The 12,363-nt window shown below is 36.7% G+C and overlaps 1 protein-coding gene across 2 annotated transcripts in view; it reads left to right on the top strand.

Annotated features, from left to right (window-relative positions):
• VEGFC (vascular endothelial growth factor C) overlaps positions 1 to 12,363 on the top strand; it is a 71,007-nt gene that overhangs the window by 40,528 nt on the left and 18,116 nt on the right. The window lies entirely within an intron of this gene.

Here is a 12,363-nt window from a genome sequence, read left to right as displayed (position 1 = left end):
AAGACTCCATCCAGGTGGGCTTTGTGGACTGTAGTAGAGAGCAAACTCAAGCTCTCAGGCCCCTTGGTTATAGGCCCACCGAATGTCAATGCTGCCCAGAGCAGGATGAGAACACGCACTTGACAGAGCATTGTGTCAGTACCCTCAGTTCCCATTTAATGTCTCTGAGGCATAATTACTGGTTTTGTTGCTTTGGAGGGTCCATTAGTTCAGAGGAATTTGGTTATGTTGGGGTTTTTGAGTACATTTTGGATTTTAAATAGTCAAAGTATGTGTTTTAGCCCCTTGGAAAGGTGTTTGCGTAGTGTGATACTGCAGGTGCCTGTTGCACGCCCTGGGAGGTGACAAAGGGGGTTTTTTGTTGCTAGAGCAGCTGCAATGTGCTGGGGACAAGCTCATGGAGTTTTGTTTTCTGCTGTTAGAATCAGGCGCTTGAGTGAACTGTCTTGTCAGCTGTGTCTGGGTTTCCTCATGTGTTCAGTTTGGATGAGGAAGAGACCAACAGGCCTGAACTGACAACATAGAAACACCCTTGTCTTTGAGTTGTATGGCTGGTCTGATAAAAAATGATGGCGTGCACTTTGTCTAGATTGTAGTGTTTGCATAATGATGAAAAAATGTTTCATGAACATATGTTGTGGGGTAAACTAGGAAGACTGCAGGCAACCTGATGTAAACATGTAAAAAAATGGAATTGAGAATTAATCATACAAACATGCTGTGCCAAGCAAAAATGTTTAGAGAAGTCAACAAAAGCTATTATGGGCATTGGTAAGATCATGTAAAAATCACCAGATTGCTTTAATAAGGACCTGAAATGTAACCAAGAATTTAAGAAAAATACTTTGGAGTAGGAAACTTACTGTCTTTGTGTTTTAATGGCTGATGTAGTAGTTAGGTCAGTAGGTTTAGAAAGCAAATTAGCATGCCTGAAATGAAAAGTATAGCAGCAGTAAGACAAATATGGGCTTCCAGGTAACTATTTTTTAAAGTCTCCATGGAAGAGACAGAGAAAGAAAAGGATGGGAAAAGGAAACTGAATGTTAAGGCTTTGGGACGATAAAAGTCTTAAAAAGCACAACATGATATTTAGGGCTAGTAAAACTACGGATACTGTAACTGTAGGGACTGGAACATATTACACACAGCGATGTATAGATGCAGTAGTTAAGCTAGGAGGCTGAATCCTGTAATCCTCACTAAACAAAAATCCCATTGAAGTCAGTAGAAGATTTGCGTGAACGAGGAATGCATAACCGGGCAATTAGAGACAAAGTTGCAGCCTGACCTTGACTGGGCCTTTGTGCCTGTGATTAGCTGTACCCAGAGCATCTGGGTACATTTGTTTAAAGGCACAGTCAATTTTAATGACATCTCAAAAAAGAAATACAATTATGCTATAGTTTAAGTTCTAATGGATCCAAATGACAAATGCAAATAATTGCAAAGAAACATATTAAGGCAACACTTCTATAAAGTTAGTCTTTTGAAATAGCAAATTCTGTGCTCTTTATTCTTTTCCTTCTCAGGAAAAACAGGAGTTTAATAGATATTGTTCAAGTTTTGCCACTTGTAATTGAGAGTGGCAACTATCTGACTTTTCTTAAATGTAAGAGAGCATGGGAGATTATTGCGAGGAGTCAGAAATAGCCTCTAGTTAAACTAATAAAAATATGTTGTAGCATCTGCTATACACATTTATAAAGCTAAATAAATAATTGCTCTCCAAATTGTTTTAGAACTATTCCAATATGAAACAAAATGTCCTTAAAAATCATTCATTTATGTTTTTCCTTCTTTTGCAATCCTAGTGCAAATAAATTTGAAAATAAACAAAACACTTTCTTTTGAAGCAGAATTTAATTCAGCATACCAGAAATGTCATTCTCACTGCCACTTACTCTAATGAGACATGCGCTCCTTGTGTCTGAATCTTTGTTTGAAAAGAGCTGCTGTTAAAGCATTGAGGAAATAGCAGTTCTCTGTAATAGAAATGTTAGAAACATGCAAGAACAAACAGAAGTTGTTTCATGGTCTGGTCCTGTAAATGGTGACCTCAGTGATTATAATGGGCTCTTGCTATTACTAAGTGTGTGTCCAAAATTCCTTTGTCCAGGACTGCAATCCTGTAAAGACATATGTGTGCTTTGTGGTACCTGCAATAATCTACTGGGGAAAATAATAAAAGGAATCCTTCTACTGCATCGTTTTTGTGTGCATATAACTCCATCACGGTTTTATATGAAAACCATTATGAGTAATCTTTCCAGATTGTCTTTAGGAAGTGGTTTCCTATGGCTGGAAAAGCACTTCCTGAGAGGTTGCCAGCTGGAGAATTTGAAATTTCTCTCTGCATAAGTTCTCCTGTTTTGACGCTTTGTCCTGCTAAAACCCAAGAAAACTTCTAGAACCTTTGATTATGAAGAAGATGATGAAAATAACAGGATCTAATTTTTTTTCAGAAAGTTGAGAGCCTTTTGTTTTGGTTTTTTTTTTTTTTTTCTTCTTTTTGTATTAGAATCTGTCATCTCAAGATGTGTACCTTTACTGCTGAAGAACAAAATCTCAGGATGCTCCTGGTTGGAGATTGGGTATTGCATAGTCATAGTACTAACCCACTTTTACTCCCTTATCTCTTCTCCCATTCCTGTTTTCATGTCACAAACCTGACTGGGTTTCTTTACCTAAAGTTCTGTTCAAGACTCTGTGACCAAGTGACTACAAAATGCAATGATACAAACCCATTTTTTTAATTAAAAAATTGTTTACTTCTAAGAGCAGATAAAAAGCTTAACATGAGTAAATATTTCAATGTAACAGTAAGGTTTATGCCTATGCTTAGCTTAATTTTAAGTGTATTCCTTACATCTCTCCACAGACTTGGAATAACTAGACCCTCTTACTCCCTTTCACCTGCTCTCTGTATGTCTCCTTTTAATATATATAATCCATATAAGTCTGGTTTTTTTTCATTAGTTTCTGGGCCTGGATAAGAATGGAGGCAGCTCAGCAAGGTGGTATAGGACAAGTTTCAACAACTAATGGTAATTATAATCTATTTCAAGATGTAATGTTGTATCTTCTGTCAGGGGTCATACGGGTTCTTGCCATTCAATGGAAGCACATACCTCAGGGCTGCTTCTTGCAGTAACTTCATTCTGCAGTCAAACCTCATTCAAAAACTCTTCTGATAGCATACTGTGTTCAGCACTGGATTACTCTATGTCCTGTCAGCATAAATTAGGATCTATTTTAATACTGCTGATGTTCCCTGATCCTTTCTAAGTAACATTGCTGTACAATACACTATTCAGAATAATTTAAGCCAAAAATAATGGGCAACACACATTTCTCCTGATTTAGTTGCATGAAAGGGAGTTGTGACCAAGTCTTAATTTAGTTCTTGGATTTGCCATTCTTAAGGTTTCATTTGCCTTTCCCTATCTCTCATGGCTTGCTGGCAAATCTCTTAATACCTGTCAGGTTTTACATGGTACAGTAAGCTTTCTCCTTTAGTGATACACAAGCATTATTTCTTGTTTTGTGATCAAAGACCCTCATTTTTTTATCATTTTTTGCTCCTCATAGTTCAGAACAAATGTGACAGCTCCACAGAACTACTGATCTTTTATACTACAGTTTGCAATGAAGTTAGCCAATCATGGAAAACAAAACTGAAAAAAAAAAAAAAAAGTATTACAGGCTGAATGTCTAAACAAATGGATTTTTCTCTGTATAACTTATCTGTAACAGGTGTCAAACTGTGGTCCAGAGGATGTTCCACAGAGAATTCAGAGTGGAACAAATTTCCACCATAAATTATCAGGACAGGCACAAGCAGGTTGTGGGTAGCAGGTCCTCTTAATTGTATATCTACTGAGGATAAAAATTCAGATGACCTCTTTCTTTTGCCTGGATTAGCAAAGATCCTTTACATAAAATATTTAAGTAGTAGCTTGATAACAAAAATAAAAGCTTCTTCTGGTACTTTTTTCATTAATGAAATATCACAATTTAATACCTTAGTTTCCAAAACCTGTCTGATCTGTTAGTCTGGTGTGTTACTTTGGCTTATTAAATAGACTTGTGTCAAATAAACTGAAAAAATATGATTCCAAATAACATAAACCAATAATAATGTAATTTTAATGGCATATACTTAGAAACCCTAAAATTTAATAAAATGCACAGGTTTCTGAGGACCTTTAAGTGTTTCCTCTTTCATATATAAAAAACTTGTTTGTAATAATTTAAAACTAAGAGTTTACAACTAAAATTGCTGTGTTATAACTTATTCATTACTCTTTAGTTTTTGTTGAATTTTAAATAGTGTGTTGTGTTTATGGCTGGAATATTTTTTGAAATAGTGACAAAGTAGGTGGTCTAGTAATTAATATTTCTGTACAGATCTGTAAACTGTGCAAGATTTGTTTAAAAAAACAGAAATCATGTCCTTTTAGATTAAGACATTTGTTTAGGAATAAAGTTCAAGTTTGTCTTTGAAATTCAATGATCTAGTTTCACAGCCTGTGAAATTATTTGTTTTATGAACCATTTTAAAAGTATAATTAATTCAAGAAGTTTCTGTGACCTGTTGCTAAATATTTAGACCATAGATTAACTATATTTGCTCAGTGTTTCAAATAGTGATTTTAAAAACTTGGTGAAAAGGAAAGTTACTTAGTAGTGAGGGAAATTATTCAACAATGATAAGATACAACGTGTTCATGTAATCTTCCTCTCTTATAAATGACTGCATTTTCAAAAATTCAAGAATAAGCAAAAGTGTTGAATTGAGAACTAAATACTCTCATCACAGTGAGAACCTATGTGTTCAGTATAACTCAGAAATGTTCTTACAAATGTGCAATTTATTATTCCTGCTCTTACTGAAGCCTCTTTTTACCAACAATTGACCTGTAAATAGAAAGCATGATGTAAAAACTACCTACTGCCTTCTTGAAGCCACTCGCTTGATAGGAAGCCAGAACTCCTACTCACTGACTGATTAGGGTCTGGGATGCATTCGTGTAGCTCAGGTACTGTGCTCAAGCAGTGTCTCAGAATTGAAATCAAAATGAAGGAGCTGCCCCTTACCTCTCCACTCAGTAACTGTCAACTTGATACTGAGAAAGTGTTTAATTCTCACTGCCTGTGTTACACTTGCTCAAGTGATGACAGCTCATTGCAGTGCTATGTTAATAATTTTCTTCAGAAAAAACCTCTATTTGTCTGATTTTTTTCTGACAAAGCTAAGGGTAGTTGTTAATAATGGTAATGCCAATGAAAGCTAAGCAAAGATTGAGAATAAGCAATCTTATTTGAAAGTCCTGATAGTTTATTCTTTTGTGCTGATTTTGATAGGATACATGTGACTGCTGAAAGGAAAACAAGAGGTTGCAGGGTATTTTGAAAAAACAACCATATTCAGACCATATTAAATAAAAAGCCTAACTGGCATTTTATCTTTTTCTGAGAGAGTAAAGTCTTATAATGAGGAGGATTTCTGGTAGGACTGCAAGTTTTTCTTTTCAGAATTATGTGGTTTGCTTTTGTCAGTGTTAATTAAAAGTTGCTTAAAAGTATTCAAAGTGAACGTATTGTTTTTATAATGTGTCAAATTCTACAGAACTGCCATGTGGCCTCAACCCAGATGTCTTGTAGATGGAGTGCATGCAGTCAGCACCAGAACCTTGCTGTCTGTGGTGGCTGCATTGCAGAGGGCACTGGCATTCTCATTCCCTTAGCTGTCTCCTTTCTGCCGGGATTCTGTGCCTGTTAATCACCTTGACATCTCAGCAATTATCACAGTGTTGTCCTTTATTTTCACTTTGCAAATGTTTTTTACTTACAAGGGGTTTTCCCTTTCTTCTAGTCATGCATCTGGTCATGCATGGCGATCCACACATTTGTCACCACTGGTCACTGGAGCTGCTGATGACCAACAAAATAATACACAAATCTCATCTGGTACAGATTGCACTGCCTGATGTCTTCAAGATTTAATCAGATGTAAGCCTTTCAGCAGCAATAATCCAAATCCTTGTTGATTCCAAGTCTGTCTGTAATGCTAGCTGGAAGCTTCAGTACAAGGCTTTGAACATTAAACAATCCAGATGCAGCTGCACTTAGCAAATGGTTATCCCACATATTTGCAACCTTTGACCTTTTTGTGGGCTTACCTAGTGAAAGCTCCTGAATAGTGAATTAAGCCTATTGATAATGGGTTTGATTTCTATATTTTATTTTTCAATTACAATTCGCTGTACTCCTAGAAACACTCTGCATGGGTTTAGGAATACAGGTTAAACATGGCTGCTTTGGAACAGCACAGATTTTTAAAGATCAGGCCGAAGTGTGTGAGAAGAAAACCTTTCCTGTTACTATAATCTAGTTGTGAAATTGCTTCCAAAAAGAGTCTAGCTAAGGTGCCACAAATCCTCTTTCTCAAAACTGCCCTCTGTTATAGTCAGGAATGGTATTAATTGCCCAAGTTTGTAGAAACCTGTGAGAACTGGCTGTCCAAAATGAGTTTTTAAAGCAATTAGGCAGCCGACTACAGAGTTGCTTTAGAAAGTAACTAAATTTTTTTTTCTCTCTGTTTCCCAGGGAATTCAAATTCAGATTAAAAAAAAAAGGTATTTTCATAACTAATTCCCGTTGAATATATGAAAGTACTGGCATTTTTTTAGTGAAGGTTGAGAACCACTGAGGAATGCAGGTACTTGAAGAATAAGTACCAGCCAAGAGCTATGTTTCAGAACCTCAGCAGGAGCTAAATATTTCACTAAAGGACTTAATGCTAAGTACCTTTGCGCAAATCTGTGAACTTAGATATATTTTCCAGCATTGTCTAACAATATCTAAGTAAAATATCACCCTAAAAATGCTGGCATGCAAAAAATTAAATTTCCGTTAACATGGGGATTTTACATTACCTACCTCAGCTCAAATACTTGTACTTATAAACAGGAGGAGCAATATTAAATAGTATAAACCTAGGATGATTTTCTTGCAGTTTATGCATCTTGCTCTCAAAAAATGGCTCAAACAAGAGAAAAAAGATGTGATATATAATATAGAAGTGAAACTTCTGTATTTTCAAGCTTATCCTTATAGTCAATGTCTTTTTCTTCCTTAGCAAATTCTCTTTTGAATTTCTTCCCAAATAATTTATTTTTACTTGCCTATCTACTTTGTACATTCTCTCCCCTCACTCCTGCCATTTATTTATTTTCTTTCCCTGATGTTATCCTTAGTATTTAAAATGCCATGGTGAATAGAAGTCACTTAAAGCATAATATAGTTCAGACTGTTTCATTTATTTATTTTGTACTTTGATTCTTACTTTTTAGGTTTGTCTGATGTGCTTTGTAGGCTCTTTGGATCAGAGACTGATTCTAATCTCTCGGCCGTTCTCATGATGTTTTGATTTGGTTCATATTAACTGCAGTGGTCTTTCTACTTATTTGAAGTGATGTGAAATAAAATTTATGTTCACTATTTGGCTTCTGTAAGGCATTGTTTTGTTGCTGTATTGAATGGCAACTTTAGTTTGCAACTACAGTCATCCAAGTTTGCTGGTGGCAAATGGGTGCATGGGAGATCGAAATCAGGGCTTTTCTAGTAAGACCATAGAAGTGGGCATAAAAGTTGAATTTAATTCTTAACTATAATTACAATTTCCAATTAGAATTTTTTTTTACTGGCATCAACTTCCAAAAACCCTAGCACTGAAATACATGAAAATTGCAATAAATTATTATGCAAGTGAAATGTTTACAAATACTCCTCTCTTGCAATATTTCCATTTGCTTACAAATCATTTCAACATTCAGATTTAAATACTTGATTTTTAATCCATTTCAGTCAATCAATAAATACAGATTATAAGTATCTTAAAATGGAGGGGGTTATAGACAGCATTTTCCTATTAAGAATTGTCAACAAAATCCTTGAAAATGAAATGAGCTGACAATTGTAGTCAGAGCAGATACATAAAGTACCATTATAGCATATTGCACCATCAATTATGTGTCAAGCATGCTGCCAAATATTAAGTGTTCTGACCTTTGTTATTAATAATAGAGGCAAACACTGGGGACATATGAAAGATAAGTAATATAATGCATGGAAAATCTATTATATGTTTGACTTTGTTAATGGCTATAGAGCCTATTTGGTATCTTGCCCTTTCCCTTGCAAGCCATAATTTTATGAAAAACTGGACATACCATGTAATGGAAAGCCACATGGTGAAAAAATACTTTGATAGAACAAAATGCTCTGAAGTTAAATAAGTTAATAAGCAAGAGATCGTGTGTCATCAAGCTTTACTCCTTTATTTATATGTATTTGTCATTTCCCCTGCCCTTCATGAAAAATGTGAAATTAATGAAATGGAGAAGTGTATCTTTTTTGTATTCTCCATTCTTTCTCGTATTTTTAGGTTGTTATTTTGCTTAATACCACCTATCATCTTGTAGAGTTTGGCTAGTTGAAGGTTTAATCAGTGTCTTTCATTAGAATATACCTTCTAGTGATTTTAGGTGTTCATGTAGGACAACACTGATAATAGGTAAAAATGACAAAAATAGTAGAATGGTCAACCAAAGGATGGAGATAAACACTTATGAAGGGAGTGGTGGTGATTAAAAAAAAAAGAAAGTTCAAACCCCAATCTCTTAACTGACTTGAAAATGCAAAGAAAATAGAAAGTACAGGATAGAGAAAACTCCTTCCTGTGCAATCACTCTTGGCACTATTTCCTGCTTCCTTCTTAATGTACAAGATAAATTCCAGAATGCATTACCAGTAAAACATTAAGCAGTTGGTCCACGATTCCATCAGGAGTGCTCTGTAATTATATGAAAATCAACTGACTGTTTACATTTATCAAAAAGCTTTGTCCTAGAAGTCACAGAATATCTCTTATTACAACCGATGTTAATGTTCTATTATTTTTTTTTCCTCCCTTTGAACTTAACATTTGGGAATAACTAGCTTGGTGTGACAGTAATTACAGCTACAAACCATATTTCTCTCTGAACTTCACTAATCTGCACTTGCATAAGACTGAAAAATGAGAGCTTCTCTGATCTCTAGGACATTTTTGTTGATGTTACTTTGTCTCATTGTATATTCTAAATAGGCATTTAAGTCTCAAAATTGTTTTGCAATGTAAATCCAGTGTCCTACACTACAAGCCAATGCATAATTAAGAAAGAGCAAAGAATAAAAGATTTGGACCAAGACAGTATATTTTTGTGAACTTACCAAAGTTTGCACAAAATCAAAAATGTTGCCAGACTACTATTATATTTACAGAAGCAGATTCATTCTTCTCTTAAAAATTAGGAAACTCTTTCTAATGATCCTTAATGATCTGATGCTTATCCTATATACAGGACACACTCTTGTAATCATCCAGAACTTAAGATTTCGTTTCATGTTCATGTCAACAAGTTGTTTGGCTGTTCTACAAAATTAAATCACAAGTTCCTTAAACAAATGTTCCTCTAAACAATTTTTCATACATGAGAGTAATTTGCTGCAGTTAAAAAATACATAGATGTACAGGAAGAGATCATTGATCTTTGTGTCAAGGTAACACTGTAAGCATGTTGAAAAATCAACATGTATTTTCTATGCTTTTTTTGTTCCCTACCTCTGGACACTAGGTGTAGTGTATTTAGTACAGATATATGTATTTCCTTCTCTTTTCTTTCTAAATTGGAAGAGGGAGAGAACAAAAGTTTTCCATGGTGTAAATTTCAATGGGAGCCATCTTTACAAACAAATAACTTTATTAAAATAAGCAGAAAATAATTCAGATGCAATAACGATGATTTTTTAAAAGTAATTTTATATATCTACTCCAGAAATTGTTTTCCTTTTGTTCACATTAAATGAGACTTCAGAGAATCATAGAATAAGCTGAGTTGGAAAGGATCCACGAGGATCATCAAGTCCAACTCCTGGCTCTGCACAGGACAGCCCCAAGAGTCACACCATATGCCTGAGAGTACTGTCCAAACAGTCCTTGAACTCAGAAAGGGTTAGTGCTGTGACCACTTCCCTGGGGAGCCTGTTCCAGTGCCCAAGCACCCTCTGAGTGCAGAACCTATTCCTGAGATCCAACCTAAACCTCCCCTGACACAGCTTCACGCCATTTCCTCAAATCCTGTCACTGGTCTCGTGATGAGATCAATGTCTGCCCCTCTGCTTCCCCTTGTGAGGATGTTGAAGACCACAGTGAGGTCTCCCCTCAGTCTCCTTTAGGCTGAACAAACCAAGTATCCTCACTCACTTCAGAACCTTCCCCAAACTCATGGCTCTCCTTTGGACACTCTCTAATAGCTTGATGTATTTTTTATATTGTGGCACCCATAACTTCTCACAGCACTTGAGGTGAGGGTGCCCCACTGCAGAGTGGGACAATCCCTCCCTTGCCCGGCTGGCAATGCTGTGCTGATGCCCTTCAGGACAGGGTTGTCCTGCCTGGCTGCCAGGGCACTGCTGGCTCATGTTCAGCTTGCCATCGACCAGGACCCCCAGGTCCCTTTCCTCAGCGCTGCTCTGCAGCCTCTCCTTCCTTAATCTCACAACCCGGGCTGCCATGTCTCAGGTTGTAGGCACATGGCACTATGGCCCATAGAATGTGAGTAAAACAATTCTATATTACATTTGATAAAATGCTTAATTAAAGCCATTAATTTCTTCATATTTTGAGTTTTATTGATACATATTTAATATGTATCAATATTAATATTCCATCTCCAGCTGAAAATACATGACTTGATTGCCTGACTAAAGAGGAATTCATCGACATACTTTATTTCTAACAATTTTACTCTTTCTTGCTCCATGCCCAGCCTACCAACAAAGTAATATTGAGTTTCATTACTTATTTTCCTGATGCTCTAGGCCTGTACTTTGAATGTCTGCAACAGCAATAGCCAGCATTTTGTCTACTGTAGTCTGCACTATAGACTTTTAAGGATTCATCAAAGGTGGCAAAGTTTTGATTGAATTCTCTTTCCATGTTATCCCCATGATCTGCTAGGACTTCCTAGGATCAACTACTGGATGGCTGACCACAGGTTTTTTTTTTCCTGTGCCTTTTGCATAATAGACTGGCTCCCAGCCTTGTGACAGTATATACACACTGTGCCATGCATATTCCCATCACGTGGCAGACATGCATTTGCAACGCTGGCATTGTGCTGGTGCAGCAACTTGTTTCCCATTACTCAAGGGCCATGTGCTGCAGCACCCTCAGGAAACATTCTGGCAGGAGTGAGGCTGCTCAAACCCTGCACTTCTCACTTCTCAGGAGCTGCAAGCAGTGAGTAGCCAAATTAGTTGTTTGTTAAGCTTGGATTTTGGTCTCTGACCCACTGATTGGGACTCTGAGTGGCATTCTACAAGGAGAGCAGGGGTGATGGGGAGAGAAATTCTCTGTGCTACCAGTAAATTTGAAGGAAAAGCCCCCAGAAACTGATGATGCATGGTTTGAGTCAGGGATGGCCATTCCTATGGTGGCAAGGAAAGAGATGAAGACCTGCATGGGCACATTTTTGAGACAATAGCTTGGTTGTTGAAACCTCCCAGGATAAAGTCATCTGCGAGGACACTGTGGTCAGCAAGGCTTCAGTGAAAACATTTTTTTTAATTTCATAACACTTCATCATATAAAATGAATTTAAAATTGGTATTAGAATCCTAGAATCACAGAACGGCCTGAGTTGGGAGGGACCTTAAAGATCATTTAACTCCAGCTCCCCTGCCGTGGACAGGTACACCTTTCACTACACCAGGTTGCTCAGAGCTACATCCAGCCTGCCCTTGAACAATTCCAGGGATGGGACATCCATAACTTCTCTGGGTGACCTATTCCAATGCCTCACCACCTTACAGTTCTGTATATAAGTGTGTTTACAGAAATGAGTTCTGAGAATTTCCCTTATCCTGAGGTGTTTCAGCTGTATTTGACACTGGATAAGGAAGTAGATGCAACCATACATGCCATTTTGTACCGTGGTAGTTGTTTGTGAGACAAGGAACAGTTTTGACTCAGGTGAGCTAGTTCTGAACTAACTGTTTTACTCACATAATGTTCAAAATCATTGAACTGAAAGGGGTTTTTTTGTTAGTTGGGGAGTCAGATAAGAATTTGTCAATTTCAGTTTATATAGTTTTGTATTTCTGAATTTAAGCATGTTTTACACTCTTACAGCCTGGTGGTTTTTTGACTAGAGCAACAGTTTTGTAGTAAACTAGAGTCTCCAGCCAGTTGATGCATTTTGGACAAAGTGTACCTCTATATTTTGTGTCTCATACTGCCATCTAAGGGCCATGTAG

Source organism: Coloeus monedula (assembly GCF_965178545.1).
Source record: "Coloeus monedula genome assembly, chromosome: 5".
Taxonomy (NCBI): Eukaryota; Metazoa; Chordata; class Aves; order Passeriformes; family Corvidae; genus Coloeus; species Coloeus monedula.
The sequence above is the reverse complement of the archived record's forward strand: the minus strand, read 5'-3'. Positions and strand labels throughout refer to the sequence as shown.